Raw genomic sequence first — 17,152 nt, 5'->3', positions numbered from 1 at the left:
CCTGAAATGCCGCTGATGCAGCATTCAAATCACCTCTGCTACGGTCTCGTTTACTTTTGTGATCTGGAATAGATCACAGCAGTGGAGGAATAGCCTAGTATTAGAGCAGCAGCCTGAGAATCAGGGCTGTCAGGGTTCAAATCCAGCTATCACTCCTTGTGACCTAGAGCAAGTCACTTCATCACCCATTTTTGCAGGTACAAACTTAGTACCTGATTCACTAAGGAGAAAAGCCCTAATGAATCTGGCCCTTAGTGGTCTATTTACTATGCTGAGGTATTTTCCCACCTACCTGCGATACCTAGTATCATAAGTAAGTGAATTCCATGATATTTTCACACCGGCTGCCATCTTTTAAAGAGCCTGAATGGCTCAAACAACGTCTCACCTCAGTAGTCCAAAATTCCAGGAAGTATCATGATACCACCATGTTCTACCCTCCTTACTGCTCCTTGAGGCAACAAAAAAATTCAACATTGAATGTCCTTGGGTGCAGGGCCCTCTCCCTCCTGCTTTTTGAAAAAAGTTCCCCCGGACCTTGCATTTCCCCAGCCTAGCCCATCCCTCTGACCCTTTTTTAGCAAGCCCTGGTGGTCCAATGGGGCCCAAAGCTCCGCCTAGGGATTTGGGCCCGGCCCTGCCATTTTCAAAATGCTGTTAGTCGATGTTAAACCTTCGGCCCTTTCATGTGATAAGCTAGCTACCACCATTTTGAGAATGGCAGTGCTGGGCCTAGAGCCTTATGGGGTGTTCTGGGTCCCACTGAACCACCATGGTTTGCTAAGTAAGGGCCAGGGTGTCAGCAAGGGTGGGCTTCTTTAAAAAGGGTGGGGGGGGGGGGTGAGGGCCTGAACCCAGGACACTTAATGCTGCCTTCAGGAGAAGGGGATGGGGTAGGACAAGAGAGCTTTTTCAAGACTCCTGAAGATTTTGGAGTACTAGAGGGTGGAGGGCCCTGTTTGGGCTGCTCAGGACGTTTAAATGACAGCCCCATGAGCATTGGGATGCACTTTAGCATTTTGATGCTCAGGGGGAAATTTAGCTACAGCTCTTGAGTTGTACCTAACTTTAATTGAAATCACTTGGCTTGTGAATTTTGAGGTAAGCCGTGTTATTTTATTAACATGATTTTGCCTTTTAATGAGATGATTTGCATGCACATAAACATATTACCATTCTAGCATTATGTTGGGAAGGTGCATTATCTCCGTGTTAAGTCTTTTACTGTGTGTTGCAGCCCTACCATGGCTTAGTAAATGACCTCTTTAGATTGTAAGTCCTCTGATGAGAGAGAAATACCTATTGTACCTGAATGTAATCCACTTTGAAGTGGTTGACCAGTCAGTAAAGGCAGAATATAAATAATAGAAAAAGCGCACAACATTCCAGTGCTGGAAGCATTGCCAATGCGGCAAAGGTTACAGCTCCCTACTGCTTTGGTCTCAGCTGCATCTTCCACAACAACCTCATTGACAGCTGCATTGGCACCACAATGCTGGTTCTTAAAGGGAAATCAACCTCCCCAAAACTATCTCACACACACATCCTGCCTGCCTCTCTCTCTCACTCACTCACATATAGGGCTTCCTAATTTGCCCCTTACTAGACTGCATCGGTGTGTTACTAGACGCTGAATGGGGGTGATGCCAGAGTACCAGTGTTATGCAGTTGGTACTCCCCAGTGTACCAACTGCATAACACTGGTACTGTGTTGTAATAAAACTTCTTTGCCCTTGTAGTAGAGGGTTCTGCAGAGAGTCTCTTTCAAAGAGAAAGGTTCTGTTGGGGAGAAGTTGTGATGGAAGGGTGGCATTCTCAAAAGGAAGGTGCTGAAGGAGTACCCTATCCTAGGAGGATGGTTAGGACTGAAGGTCAAAGTTCCCAGGCCCCTAGGATTAGTGTCTCTTGAGGAGTCGAGAAGGATTCCTTATGTCCTGAAGATACAATTCAGAGGGACTTCTTCAGATAGAAACTAGTGAATTCCTGAATGGTTTGTGAAGACACAGAGAAAGTCTTAAGGAAGAGAAGTGTTAAGTCTGTCCAGGGAGAGTGCTTCTAAGTTGGGAAAAGAATGCAGTTTCCAGCTGGAGTCAAGGGACGTCTGCCAGACTTAGAGGGTTTTCCAGAGCTGATGCCTAAAGGAAAGCATCAGCTCCAGAGTTTCTGACTTATTCTGAGGATTGCTGCAGTTAGATATTGGGATAAAGAGAGAGCTGCACCAAGGAAGCAGGTACCAGGGGAAGAACCCAGAACTCCCATAGAGTTTACCTGTATAGCTGTCAGCATTTGCTATTGTCAGGGACTGAGGATTATTTTCATGCTTGTGGACTATATTTTTCTGTGCTCCTTGATGTACTAAACCTTAGTGTATCTGGATGTGGATTTTGTGTTTCCTGCAATCAGTGACCAGTAAAGACTTTGTTTATTTATTTATTTATTTTACATAGTCTATTATGTGGCATGTGGTTTAAGAAGAGCTCGAGAGGTGGGAAAAAACCCCCAAAAAGGCTTTGAAAGATTGATTCTTTCCCTCCTGTATGAGAAGAACCCAGAGAGGCATGGGTCCATTCCTGGCCCACAACCTCCCCAGGGAACTCCTGTGCTCAGTCAGAAGCTGGGGCAGGGGCTACACACAAATACATTCTACCTCATCCATATACACACAAGGACTGCCTCCCTCTCTCAACTAAACACACAAAACATGCATATCCTCTCACCTCTTCCTTACCCACATGCACACATACTGCCTTCTTGTCTCACTCCCAGAGACACACACACATAACCACATTCTCTCATCATTACCCATATGTAACCACATTCACTTTTACCCATTTGTACCCAGATTCCTCCTCTCACCTAGCATACACACACACACACATTCTTCCTCCTTCTCCATCACACACACCACCTCAATCACAAACACACATTTTCTCACCAACACACATCCAAACAGAACCGGTTTCTCTCTCATTCATACACATACATCCCTCTCTCATTTAAATGCGTGCGCACACACACATCTTCCTTCCTTCTCTGTCTCACCTACAAACAAATAACCTTCCTCTCTCACTTACACAAGTACAGCCTCCCTTTATCACTCTCACAGATGCACATGCAGAAATTAAATATTAAAATGCAACAAATAATTGCCAAAACACTTGAAAGTTTTAGGAATCCCCAAAAATGAAGAATGAAACATATCAAACATTAAAGTGGTATCAGGCACATCAGAAGCAAAAGCAATATAAAGCACAACAAAATGCTGAGGTCAGTTAATAAAAGAAGAAAATTGCAATACACAGACTTTAGCAAATAAACTCAGGAACAAGATGAAAAACGTAAAAAAACTCTGGATGCACAAACAACAAAACATCAAAAAGATATTCTAGCACATAGCAAACAATCAACAGTACATTTCAGGAGTTTGTTGTACCACTGTACAGTTCTGGTCCAATGAAGGTTATTTGTGAGTTCTGTAATTCCTTAAATTTAATATCAAAAAGACCTTCAGATAAATATCTCAAGAACTGCTGTTACAAGTGTAACATTAGATTTCCTGAAACATGACAATTTCCATATTACCTACAAGATGTAATGAGAAATCTAATTAATCCTAATTATTAGAACTTAAAAATAACTCCATCTGATCCTATAACAATGTCTTTTCCTTTGCATCCAGGGAGAAAATGTTGCTGATATAATAAATATAATTTTCCTCAAGTGGAGGCCATTTGTGTTTGCAAATGCGGTATCTAAATTTTACAGTATATACCTACCTCTAAATTTATAATACCAAGAAATATTTAACTATAAAATCCTGTCATTTTTGATGGGCATTTTTCTAGCATGTATATATTCTTGCCTTTGTCACTGTGCAGTTTGAAGTCTGCTTTGAATGGGGAGAAAAGCCACATGGTGAAGCTCTGATTGTTGGAGGCAGGAGAGAAAAAGCTGATCTTAAAAGGAAATGGCTTCCCAATTTGAATATCTTCCAAAAAGTGGTTCAAAATGGCTGAGCAGAGTCAGGTGAGCAGCTGCAAGAGTAAAATATAATTCTATGAACAGCAACAGGAGATTTTAGTGGCTAAGTTAACTTAGTATAACAAAACGTTGTTTGCTGCCAAAGGGGTAATGAGGGAAGGGATTTTATTAAAAGTTTATTTTATTTATTACCAGACTTCTATTCTAGGTAGCTTACAAGGCTAATGTCTTTCCGGTCATGAAGAAATCTGTGGAGAACATACAGGGAAAGATGGCAAGATCTCAAAGACCAAACTGAAGCTTGCTGAACTTTGCAGAAATGCCAAAGGAACAAGAGGAAGTCTATAGAAAAGACAAATGCTACTGAAGGGCAAAGAGAAACTGCCTATATGGAAACCATATGGTGAAATAAACTAGCCAGATAAGTGCACAAAATGCTTCACCAAGATTTAACAAGTAAATTCAAAGAGCAAAAGTGCCAAAAGGAAGAAAAAACCTTAGACCAAAGCTGAAATACTGAAAACCTTCATTCAGCAATGATAACTCCCAATGATCAATCTGGAAAAACCTTTAACTTTTAAATGAATATTTCTTGAAATAATCTCTAAATTATGTGTGCACAGTCCCCAGCATATACTATAGTATACATTGGACAAACAGAAAAACAATTTAGGTGCCAGAAACAGTTTCTTCACTGATAGAGAATAATTCAGAAATATTTCTTCTTAAATAACACATAGTTTCGAGTAATGAATACTCACCTTACGTGTGGAAAATGCAAGTTGAAATGGATTATATAAGCCTTTTGAGAGTAAAGACATGGAGAAGCATTCTCTCTCTCATTTTTTAGACCAAGGTTCTGTGATCAAAAGAGGATATGGAAAGTGGAAAGACCAGAGAAGGCCCATTCAGTTTCAAGTTTGGAGATGAGTAGGGATGTGCATCCGTTTGAAACAAATGGGTAAAATGCAACAAATGAGACAATTTTCATTTAATTCAATGACCTTTGAAATGAATGGAGGGTGCCCAAGAATTTAAAAAAATTAAGTTATTAGTTTATATTTCCTATTCAAATCTTTGGCATATTGAAAAGTGCTGCAGAGAGTTTGGTAACTATAGCAACTAACCATTGCCTTTGTGAGGTAGCAGCCAGGTTGGAATCAAAGAGGGAGAAGTAGACAAGTAGACAGAATAGATGAGCAATCAAGGTGAACTTTTTTTTTTTTTTTTTAACTAGTCTATAGTTGGATTCTGTATCAAGAGACATTGACATCCTTTCACTAAAAGCTCTAAGCAGGTGTAAAAAAAAACTATTTTCTCTGTTGGATTTCACTGGGAAAGCTTGGTTTTTTTAGAAGCTCTCTTAGAGTCAAAGAAAAGGTTTAAAAAAGGAGGAGAAGAATTTTGGTATTGGCAAAGGGCTTTTTCTTGTCTTTACTACTGCAGTCACAGTGCTTTCACTGTAATAGAGAGACAGAGGCACTGATGTCTATTTCTTTACCTGGGGGACAGGTAGTGAATTGGAGCTATAGAAGTAGTAAACATTGACTTTTTAAATATCTGTTTGTCAATTTCTGCACAGTGCATTGCACTGGTTATCTGCAGCACAGTGCAGTGACGAGAAGCACAGTATTGCCAGACATGTCAGTTTATTCTCTCTCTTATAATTTTGTGTATGTGCAAAAGGAGTCAGCCAGCAGTATATACACACACTATGGGCCTCATTTTCCACGCCGCTCACACGCGATAAGTGACTTATCGCGTGCTAGGATGGGGGTGGAGTTGGCCCCGGAAGAGGAGGAGTCGGGGCATCACCGGGGCCGACTCTGCGCCGACGCCGCAGACAGCGAAAAGGTAAGTGCCTTTTCGCGGTAGCTTTCGCTCCCAATAGCTACACCTCCTATGGTGGCGCTCTTGGGTGCGAAATCAGCAGCGATCGCACTGCGACGGTGAGATCGCTGACACTAGCGCAGGCCCTCCCCCCATTTCGGCCCCCCGCCCCTCATCTTCTAAAATATCGCAGGCCTGCGATACTTTAGAGTGTGTGAGTGTGTGTGAGTGTGAGCACGTGAGTGTGTGAGCGCGTGAGTGTGAGCGCGTGAGTGTGAGTGTGTGTGTGAGAGAGAGAGAGAGAGATATTTTGCATACATTGTGAGGGATAGCCCTAGAAAGACAGAGGCTGAGTTTGTGCCATTAGCAAGTTGCTTGGCAAGTTGGCAGGGCTTTCTAAGCGCTGCAGTAAATTCAGTCTGTCAACTTGATTGTATATGATAAACAGATACTCATTCAATATTAGAGTATACTAGGGAGTGGTACAGTATCAATAAAGTATATTGTGACATCAAAACGCTCAGTAGCCACTCTCAGTTCCATCAGGCCACTGTGAAGAAAGAGGAGAGGAGAGAATGACAGCAGGCAGAAAAAAGGCAGGTGCAGAAGATTAGGTGTTCCTACAGATTCAGCCCAGCCTGTCAGAAGTACAAGTAGCAACAGTAAGAAAAAAGAAGTCCTGCCTCTAAAATTAAGGGGGACTTTTTTAGCCACAGAAAACCAGAAGCAGGAGCCAGTTCAAGCCATATGAAACTAAAATTGGAACAGCATATTCCACCACCACCTGTCTGCTCCTTCTTGCTTTAGAGCAAGGCAAAAGGTGGAAGAGTCATCTTAATGTAATGCCCCCTTGACCGCTTATCTCACGGGGTGTTCCTGGGTCCGGGACAGACCTGGTGGGAGTACCCTTAGGACAGACTCCGTCGGTCCTCATGTTCTTGGCGCCTGGAGCCTCCACCTGGGGAAGAAGTTGTTAGTGGGTGGGATTTCCCTCTCTTCACCCCAGGAAAACAAATGGGACTGTGAACAAGGCCGGCAGTACTACAAATATATACAGGTTTATTAGACTATACAAGTATATACATTTCTACATTACTATGTACATTGCTAATAGGGCACTCCATGAAGTTAGCATGTAGCACATTTAAAACTAATCAGAGAAAATTCTTTTTCACTCAATGCACAATTAAGCTCTGGAATTTGCTGCCAGAGAATATGCAGTTAGTGTAGCTGGGTTTTAAAAAGGTTTGGATAAGTTATTGGAGGAGAAATCCATTAACTGTTATTAATCAAGTTGTCTTAGAGAATAGCTACTGCTGTTACTGGTATCAATAGAATGGGATCTACTTAGTGTTTTGGTACTTGCCAGGTACTTGCAGCCTGGATTGGCCACAGTTGGAAACAGGATGCTGGACTTGATGGGCCATTGGTCTGACCCAGTATGGCAATTTCTTATGTTCTTATGATGTCAAACAGCACACTTATCTACTCGTGGTTAATAGTCTCAGTCTACACAACTGTATACATTTCTACAAGGTAGCAAGAACATTTATTGTTTGGCAATTTGGGGTTGCTGGCCCCCACAGTATACCACCAAATAGAATAGAAGTGACCTCTTGCATTCTCGCTTACTCAAATATTATTATCCTTCCCCCTTTATTCCAAGTATTACCCATGTGAAAAGATGCAACTGAGCTGGTGGGCAGTGTTGGCCTGGGTGGGAGTCTGCTGTATCTAATCCATCTCCTTCCGCTCCACTGAAAGGTCCATGCTAATGCTGGGGTCCACGTCCTCCTGGGGACCCGACTCCGCTTCCTGGTCTGTCGCTGGGGTCCACATCCTCCTAGGGGACCTGACTTTGCCTCCTGCACTGCCGCTGGGGTCCACACCTTTCTGGGGGCTCTGACTCCACCTCCTGGACTGCTGCTGGGGTCCACACCTTCCTGGGGGATGCAACTCCACCACCCGGATTGCCACTGGAGGCCCCTTGCTCAAAGGGGACCACTCAACTTCCGGATCTGCCACTGGGGTCCTTGCCTTTCTGGGGTCCTGACTTGGCATCCTGAACTGCTGCTGGGGTCCCATTGCTCAAGGGGGACTGCTGGATCTCCAGATCTGTCACTGGGGTTCCCTTAGCTCTGCCAAGCTCATGGCCAGTCATGTGCTGTTACCCAGCCTGGATAAGTCACCTTCTCTCAGCTTGAATTTTGCTTTAAATTAAAAAAAAAAATCTGTCTGATCCTCTATGAGTCATCTTTCAGCTAAAAGGCCAAGAGCCAGGCAGGAACACGGAGAGAGACAGTGTGAACACCCCTCTATCCTGCCTGGCCATCCCCCTGTTATCTGGGAACTTGGTACTCACATGTTTGAATACCCTTGTTAGTCAGGGTGAAAATCTGCTTCCTAGGACTTTTTTATATTTCTCTCATAAATCCCTTTCCTAGTCATAGTTCTGTAAGTTAGGAGTTTGAATCCTCTGAATTTTTAAATATTTCCTACAAAATTATCAGCAGAGGTTCAGGGGTCTGAGACATGCAAATACTGTACCTGAGTCTGTGACTCATCTATTCAATGTTCATTTAAGTACCTTCACAATAAGGAGTCTGAAGATATTTTCAATTTCCTGGGCTAGTGGCTCAAGTTACATAGTTGCATTGTACTCTTTTTTTTTCTCTGCTGTGGTTCACTTAAATGGTAGCATAAGAACATAAAAAATTGCCATGCTGGGTCAGACCAAGGGTCCATCAAGCCCAGCATCCTGTTTCCAACAGAGGCCAAACCAGGCCACAAGAACCTGGCAATTACTCAAACACTAAGAAGATCCCATGCTACTGATGCAATTAATAACAGTGGCTATTCCCTAAGTAAATTTGATTAATAGCCATTAATGGACTTCTCCTCCAAGAACTTATCCAAACCTTTTTTGAACCCAGCTACACTAACTGCACTAACCACATCCTCTGGCAACAAATTCCAGAGCTTTATTGTGCATTGCGTGAAAAAGAATTTTCTCCGATTAGTCTTAAATGTGCTTCTTGCTAACTTCATGGAATGCCCCCTAGTCCTTCTAGGACTAGGGGGCAAGAAATAATAGTGGTAGGGCCATTTGGCAGTAGTGATCATAATGTAATCAAATTTAGCATCACCGAAGAGAGAACATTAAGGAAAAATACTGTAGTAGTATTTAATTTTAAAAGGGAAGACTATAATAAAATGAGGACTTCAGAATAAAACTAAAAGTAGCAGTGTAAAGGTTAAAAAATTGCATGTGGCATGGATGCTGTTTAAAAACATCTTCTTGGAAGCCCACATTAAATATATTCCATGCACTTAAAAAGGGAGAAATAAGACTAAATGACTGCCAGAATGGTTAAGTGGTGAGATGAAAGAGGCTATTAAAGTGAAAAGGACATCTTTTAAAAACTGAAAGGTGGATCCAACTGAAGAAAATAGGGAAGAGTATACGCACTGGCAACACAGATATAAAGCATTACTAAGGGAGAACAAAAAACAATTATAAGATAAATTTGCCAGTGAGATAAAAACTCAAAATAAAAATATTTTGAAATATATTCAAAGCAAGAAGCCTGTGAGGGAGTCAGATTATTACATGACCATGGGTCAAAGGGGTACTCAGGGAAGAGAAGGCCATAGTAGAAAAAACTACATTTTGCTTTGGTCTTTACTGAGGATGGTATTGGGGAGATACCTAGCCTGGAAAAATTCTTTGAGGGTCATGATTCAGAGGGAATTAATCAAATCACAGTGGACCAGAAAGATGCAAGCTGGTTAAAAGACAGGAAACAGAAAGTAGGATTAAATGGTTTGTTTTCACAATGGAAAAAGGTAAACAGTGGAGTGCCTCAGGGATCTGTACTTGGACCAGTGCATTTTAATATATTTATAAATGATCTGGAAAGGGGTTCGTCGAGTGAGGTGATCAAATTTGCGGATGAGTAGTTACATCTCAGGTGGACTGTGATAAATTGCAGGAGAACCTTGTGAGACTGGAAGATTGGGCTTCCAAATGGCAGATGAAATTAAACGTGGATAAGTGCAAAATGATGCAAATAGGGAAAAGTAACCCTTGCTGTAGTTATACAATGTTAGGTTCTACCTTAGAAATTACCACCCAGGAAAGAGATATAGGCATCAAAGTGAATAAAACATTGAAATTTTTGACTCAGTGTGCTGTGGTAATCAAAATAGCAAACAGAATGTAAGGAATTATTAAGAAAGGAATGGCAAATAAAACGATGGATGTCATAATGTCTCTGTTTCACTCCATGGTGAGACCGCATTTTGAATACTGTGTGCAATTCTGGTCGCCACATCTCAAAAAAGATTTAGTTGCACTGGAGAAAGTGCAGAGAAGGGCGACCAAAATGATAAGGGGCATAGAATGGCTGCCCTATGAGGAAAGGCTAAAGAAGTTAGGGCTGTTCAGTTTGAAGAAGAGCTGATTGAGGGGAGATATGATAGATGTCCACAAAATCATGAAAGAACTTGAAAAAGTTAATGTGCATTGGTTATTTACTCTTTCAGATAATATAAGGACTAGGGGACACACTCCATGAAGTTAGCAAGTAGCTCATTTAAAACAAATCAATGAAAATTCTTTTTCACTCAGCATATATTTAAGCTCTGGAATTCATTGCCAGAGGATGTGGTTACAGCAGCTAGCGTAACTGGGTTTAAAAAACATTTGGATTACTTCCTAGAGGAAAAATCCATAAGCTACTATTAGTTAATAAGCAATAGTAGCTTGAGATTTAATGTTTGGGTACTTGCCAAGTACTTCTGATTTGGATTGGCCACTGTTGGAAACAGAATACTGTGCTTGATAGACCCTTGGTCTGACCCAGTATGGCAATTCTTATGTTATGTTCTTATGTTAAATCAACAAACTAGAGTAACAAATCACTGGAACCCCAGAGTTCTGAAAGAATTACAAATTAAACTGCAGTCTAATTACCAGTAATATTTAACTTCTCACTCAAATCAACCATGGTATCTGGGAACTGGATGCTGGCCAACGTAATGCCCGTAGTCTCCAGGGGAGATCTGGGAAACTACAAACTGGTGAGCTTAACATCAGTGCTGGGCAAAATGGTAGAAACTATTCTGAAGATCAAAATTAAGGACTATCTGGATAGATACAGACTCATTTGGCAGAATCAAGATGGATTTAGAAAGGGAAATTTTGGATTAGAAATCTAATAAGATTTTTTTTTGAAAGGTTAACTAACATGTTGACAAGGGTGAGTAAATTGATATAGTATATCTGGATTTTCAGAAAGCATTTGACAAAGTCCTTTATAAGTGACTCATTGGGAAATTAAAAAGTCATGGGATAGAAGGCAATGTTCTGTTTGTAACTAGATAAAGGATAGGAAACAGAGTAGATATGAATGGTCATTTTCTCTCAATGGCGAAAGGTTAACAGGAATATGCCCCAGGATCTGTACTGGAACCAGTGCTTTTTTATATAAATATAAATGAGCTGGCAAAGGGAGTGAAGAGTGAGTTGATCAAATTTACAGATGACATTTATTCAGAGTTCTTAGAATACCAGCTAATTATGAGAAATTTCAAGAGAACCTTGTAAGACTGTGCAATTGGGTGTCTAAATGGCATGTGAAATTTAATGCGGACAAGAGCAAAGTGATGCATATAGGGAAGAATAATCCAAGCTATAGGTATATAATACTGGGTTCCATATTAGGTATCATCACCCAGAAAAAGCATATTGGCTTCACTGTGGACAATGATTTGGAATCCTTGGCCCAGTGCATAGTGGTAATAAAAAAAGTAAATAGAATATTTGATATTATTAGGAAAGGAATTGAAAATAAAACAGAGGATATCATATTGCCTCTCTATTGATCCATGATGTGACTGCACCTTGAGTATTGTGGACAGTTATGGTCAACCCAGCTGAAAAATGACATAGTGGGACTAGAAAAAGAGCAAAGGAGAGCAACTTAAATGATAAACAGGATGCAACAGCTCACCTATGATGAAAAGGTTATACAGGCTAGGGCTCTTCAGCTTAGAAAAGAAATGGCTGAGAGGGACATGATAGAAGTTTATAACAATATGAATGGGATGAAACAGTTAATTAAAAGACAGATATTTATATTGAAATGATAGGCCAGGTGAAAATAAACAGTCCTATTTCCCTACAGGAAATAAAAAGAAACACATTCTCAGCGTTGTGGGTATCAAGTGCACATGAACAGTGTGAGTCGAGGTCACAGGTGCTTTGTCATCTGAGATAGAGATTCCAATGAAAGCAGATGAATGATTCAAAAATGATTAAGAAGGGCTCACAGGAGGACTATCACGGAAGTAGGGGTTAGGGGATCCCGTTTGGATAGTGGCACAGGACTTCAAGGTGGGACTCTGGATGGAACATGGGGCGTCTTCTGCCTAACCAGCTCCCTTCCCCACAGGGTGGGCCCTTGGGTTCGGTTTGGGGGGGGGGGGGCAGTAGGTCTATGTGATGGCAGTACATCTGTATATGGTGGGACCAAATTAGACAGGCAAGGCCGAACAGGCAGGGCTGAAGACAAAGCTGGAGAGGCAATGCTGGAGACAAGGCTTGGATGAGGCAGGCAAAGGCCTGGCAAGCAGGACAAGGCAGGCTGGACAAGGCAAGACCGGAGAGACAGCTTGGACCTGGAACTAGACAAACACAGATCAGGCAAGGCAAGGACAAACTCTAAATACAGGCTAGACTGGACAGGAAACTGGAACAGGCAAGACAAGACTCTGGTAAAAGCAGGACAGGACCAGACAAGGCAGACAAGAGAACATTAAACAAAGAACTCATAAGCCCGAAGGCCTCAAGGCAGGATACAAGATAGATAGACTAGAGACCTCAAGACAGAAAGCAAGGCAAGGCAGGGCAGGCCCGAGGGCCTCAAGATAAAGCAAGACAGAAGCTTTGTAGACCACAAGGTAAAACAAGGCAGAAGGCCCATAGGCCACCAGACATGGCTAGAGCAAGGCAGAAGGCCTCTAGGCCACAAGACAAGGAACAAGGCAGAAGGCTTGCAGGCCACAAGACAATGAATGAGAGGCAGGGCATGGAGCCAAAGGTGACACCATGAGAAGCCAAGGAGCTTCAGGCAGGGCAGGGTTACATAGGCTGAGACTTTGGGCGAGACAAGGGTAGTGAGGAGGAATTTGACAAGGCTAGTGGAGAGGCTCACTGAGGGCCTCTGCTGGTCAGGAAGATAGGATATGGCTGTGAAACAGGTGGCATCTTAATAAGGACAATCAGACAGACATAATGATTTTGTAAGGCTTGTTTTCCTATAGGAAACTAGGTTAAAAATGAAAGAATTCATCTTGATGGTGTTAGTAGATGGTCAAAAATGTGCTTACATATGTCCACAGTTTAAGAGATTATGCATTGTCCTGATGGGTGCCTTAGAACTTGTCTTGTTGTTTAACATTTTTTAGTATCCTATAGCTTTTTTTTTTTTTTTTTTTTTAAAGGAACTGAGTATCACTGCATATATTTATAGAGATGACATCCCATTTCTGGTGCTTATTGATTCAAATACAGGTGAAAATGTTGATTTGTTAGTAGCTATTTGACAAAGATTTTTTGTTAGAAGACTGCTAGAAAATTGGTTCTGAATAAGACCCAAACAGAAATTTTGGTACTAGGGAGGTTTGTTTGAAGGCTTGGAGGTTGGAATGGTACGGCCTGTATTGGATGGCTGTGTTCTAGAGAGATTTTGGATAATATTAAAAGCTTGGGGGTCAGGTTATATTCCAGGTTTTCTTTGGTATCTTATTTCTGTAAGATGGCACTGCGTGCCTGCTTATATATATGGGTGGTTAAACAACTGAAGCCCTTCTTTGGATGACTTTGCTTTCTGGATAGTGGTTTCATCTTTAATTCTTGAGGTGTTCAACTACTGTAATATTTTGTTGATAGGGATGCCAATTGTTGTGATCAAGAAGCTCAGCTTATTCAAAATACTGTAGTTAGGTTAATTTGTAGTAAAACAGAAATGAGAGTTTGCCTTCATTGGTTACCAAGGTTGGAGAGAATAAAGTATAGATTACTAACAGTAGTTTTCACTGTTTGTGGAGTAATGGCCCCAAGTACTTGTTGTAGAAATTGGAATGATATGTTCCAGGTCACGTCTTGCGGTCTTCACAGGGCTTCTTATTGTCAACGTCAGCAAAATATGGATTCAGATTTCAGCCTTTTCATAAAAGATCTTTTACAAGCATTGCTCTACAACTATCAAATATGTTACTAATTGCAGTGTGGTTGGAACTAAATTATCAAAAATTACGGAAAAGTCCTAAGGCTTTCATTTCCTGGTGTTTGAGTGGGTGGAGTTGCAGGGCTACATAGTTTAGCAGTGAAGAGGGTGATCATGTTTGTTTGTAGTTTATTTTTATAATTTTATGGATCTTATTTTATTGTAAACAGCTCTGATAGCTTTGCTTATGGTGTGGTATATTAATTTTTTAAATAGGTAAATTGCACACAAAAAAGAGCTCTAGGAAAACTTTTTTCACTGGCTCTGCTTTCCAAATATAAAGAATATTTGCTTGAATGGAGAAAATTCTGCTCATTTCATTACATTTAACCCTAAAATTGTAAGATCAGTGCCATGTTTGTTTTTTTATTGATGTACATTTCAAGATGCAAATAAGTACACAAGGTATAAACTGTGTTAGTACATAAGCAAATGTTATCTGTGCTTCACTGTGTGCTACCTGCAATTAGATTTCCCATTTGTGGTCTCCTGTGGCTATTAGCAAATCTGTTCACCGGTCCACAAAACTTAGATTTGAAAGCATAAATATCTTTAATGCAAACATGACTACACAATTCTTAACATGTACAAATCTAATTATATGTCCCTGCACTACTGAACTGATATAAGGAACCTCAAGGATTCCTTACCAAAAGGAGCGAGCCAATTTCCTGGGGAGGTACAGAGAGCTTAGTTAGCATGTGGGAGAAGCAGATGATGTGTGCGCGAAGCCTTTATAAACCCCTGCTAACATCTCAAAGAGTGGATTTTTGAATTGGATTTCCTGAGTTAATCTTCTAAAGGGCAGCATGCCCTGTGCTGTTACAAGTTCATTATTTTCCTGGGTTAGGCCTCTGGAGTCTCTCTAAAAAGAGACTGGGACAAGTAAAGAGATGGTGCTGTACCCTTGTGGCGTCTGTCCGTGTTCTGGTAACTGATTCAGTTGCCAGAGAAGGAAGCTTGTTCCACTCTTCCTGCCACTATTGGGTTGCCCTTTTGCAGTAAGACCTTTACATTTTGTGTAACTGAGCACCCCTAGGGCCCAGGGGCTCAGATGCTGCTTTTTTGAGGACATGATGCCTTTTCCCTAGAAAGGGCTGAAGAAGAAATGGTGTCAGCAAAGAGGGATGGACTCGTATCCATTTCCATGAGAAGAAGTCTGAAGTATGGTATAAGAGTTCTCCTGGACATCAGGGAGAATCATCAGAAACGGGGAGTACGAGAAGGTGCCCATTAAGTGCCACAAAAACTGAGAGTGAAGAATAATGAAGACCACAGGAAAGGAATGAGAACTGGGAATTTCTTATATGCTGGAACTCAATTGGGATAAACTTTTTTCTTTCCCATTCCCATGGGAGGATCAGGGGAGTAATTTGAGAAGAGAAGTGGGGAATTAAAGTACTGAAGGAACTGGCTGAAGCAACTGGAGAACTGTTGCTGGAAAAGCGTGGACACAAATTGATTAAATTGCATCTTGTGATAATCAATTGGACTATTATTTTCTCAGTTTGAGGTGTTAACAGCCATCAATCCACTTTTACAACCCATCAGTAAAATTGAGTTGGAATCCACACATTCTCTAGCCGGCATGATTATTGTGGTTACTTACATAGGATGGGTGATCATCAGTGCTGTTTACAAGAGGCTGAAAGAGGGATTTGGGAGCGAACAATGCATAAGGGTCTTGAAGATGAGCTTCCCTCCACAGGGGATCCTGGACTCCGAAAGTGGTGTGCTGATTGGTGAGAACTGTGCAATTAAGGTCCCAAAACTGAGATGCGAGCCTTTCGGTCCAGTATCCAGGGTTTCCAACCAGGGGTTACACTAGCAACATTACTGCCACTCTCTGCATTACAGGAATGTACCAGTTCAAATAATCTGCTCTTCCATCTAAAAGTAGCGCTTATTAGAAAAATCTATTTGGTTAGAAACAGCTTTGACACAGTTGGAGTTGACTGCAGTACTAAAATTTACATGATTCCAGTTCACCGTAGAAACAAAAGCTGGTTCAGCCACTTTTGCTGCCAGATTCTATGTTTGCTTCTCACATGTATATCGAAATGGAAAAAGAGTTGCAATTAAGGAAAAAAAAAACAGTCAGGATATATTATCCATCATTCAAAAACAAGGAGGGGAGCAACTGGGCGTGCAAGGGACTGTTTCCTTTTTATTCTAGTTGGTATTTTTATCCAGGATTTAGTGGGTATATATTTTCTAGGTTTAGGGTTAGTTTTTGGTTTTTTTTTTGGGGGGGGGGGAACTTTGTTCCTCCTCTCCTGTGAGAGGTGGGGGTTGGAACAGGACCTTTATTGATGGATTTATTGTATTTTCTTGTTGACGGCACTGTGCTATAGTACTAAAATGTGTTATTGTAGGGGGTCATTTTCAGCCACTGCAGGTACTTTTTGCTCGCATACTTTAATTTTCAAAGTGTAAGTGTGTGCATACTTTCCCTTTGAAAATTATCCCGGCATAACTACGCGCACGTTACACCTGCTATTTGGCGCAAACATTTTTGCCAGGAGAACTTACATGCATTCTTTTCAAATTAGAAAAATTATGCACGCGCATCCTAAATCCACCCCCTAGAATACCTCTCTCCCCTATGAAGGGCAAAAGTGCGTGCATATATAGTCCGAAGCAATATTGGCGCCCCTTAAAGGGGCGCTCATGATTGAGAGCCCGCTCCCTAACGCGCGGCTGATCCACCTCTCTGGGGGTGCCCAATGCAAAATTAAAATGGGCTGCCGCGGTGAAAAGGAGCCGCTAGGGGAAACTGCACGTCCCCCCAATTTTAGAGCGTCTGTTTTCCTAACCTGACCGCTGGCACACTTTTTTTTTTTTTTACATTGTTTTTTGGGACATTTCTAATTTTTTAGTTCCTCGGACTTAATAATCGCCATGATATTCATTCGGAGGAAGTACAGAAAAGCAGCATTTTCTGCTTTTCTGTACACTTTTTGGGCTCCTCCAAAATTTACGCCTGCTCCGGGCAGGTGTTGATTTTGAGAGTAAAAATGTGCGCCTCGGGTGCATATTTTTTTTTTTTT

General features: G+C 41.4%; 1 protein-coding gene and 1 long non-coding RNA gene across 9 annotated transcripts in view; one reads left to right on the top strand and one right to left on the bottom strand.

Moving 5' to 3' along the window:
• The window catches only part of VSNL1 (visinin like 1), a 403,254-nt gene that overhangs the window by 133,584 nt on the left and 252,518 nt on the right, over window positions 1–17,152 (bottom strand). The window lies entirely within an intron of this gene.
• Window positions 1–17,152, top strand: part of LOC115088056 — a 31,374-nt gene that overhangs the window by 2,106 nt on the left and 12,116 nt on the right. The window contains exon 2 of the long non-coding RNA XR_003855698.1: window positions 3,879–4,026. This is a non-coding gene — a long non-coding RNA (uncharacterized LOC115088056). The remainder of the gene's footprint in view (window positions 1–3,878; window positions 4,027–17,152) is intronic.

Source organism: Rhinatrema bivittatum, chromosome 3 (assembly GCF_901001135.1).
Source record: "Rhinatrema bivittatum chromosome 3, aRhiBiv1.1, whole genome shotgun sequence".
Taxonomy (NCBI): domain Eukaryota; kingdom Metazoa; phylum Chordata; class Amphibia; order Gymnophiona; family Rhinatrematidae; genus Rhinatrema; species Rhinatrema bivittatum.
This window is presented reverse-complemented; position numbering and strand designations above follow the sequence as displayed.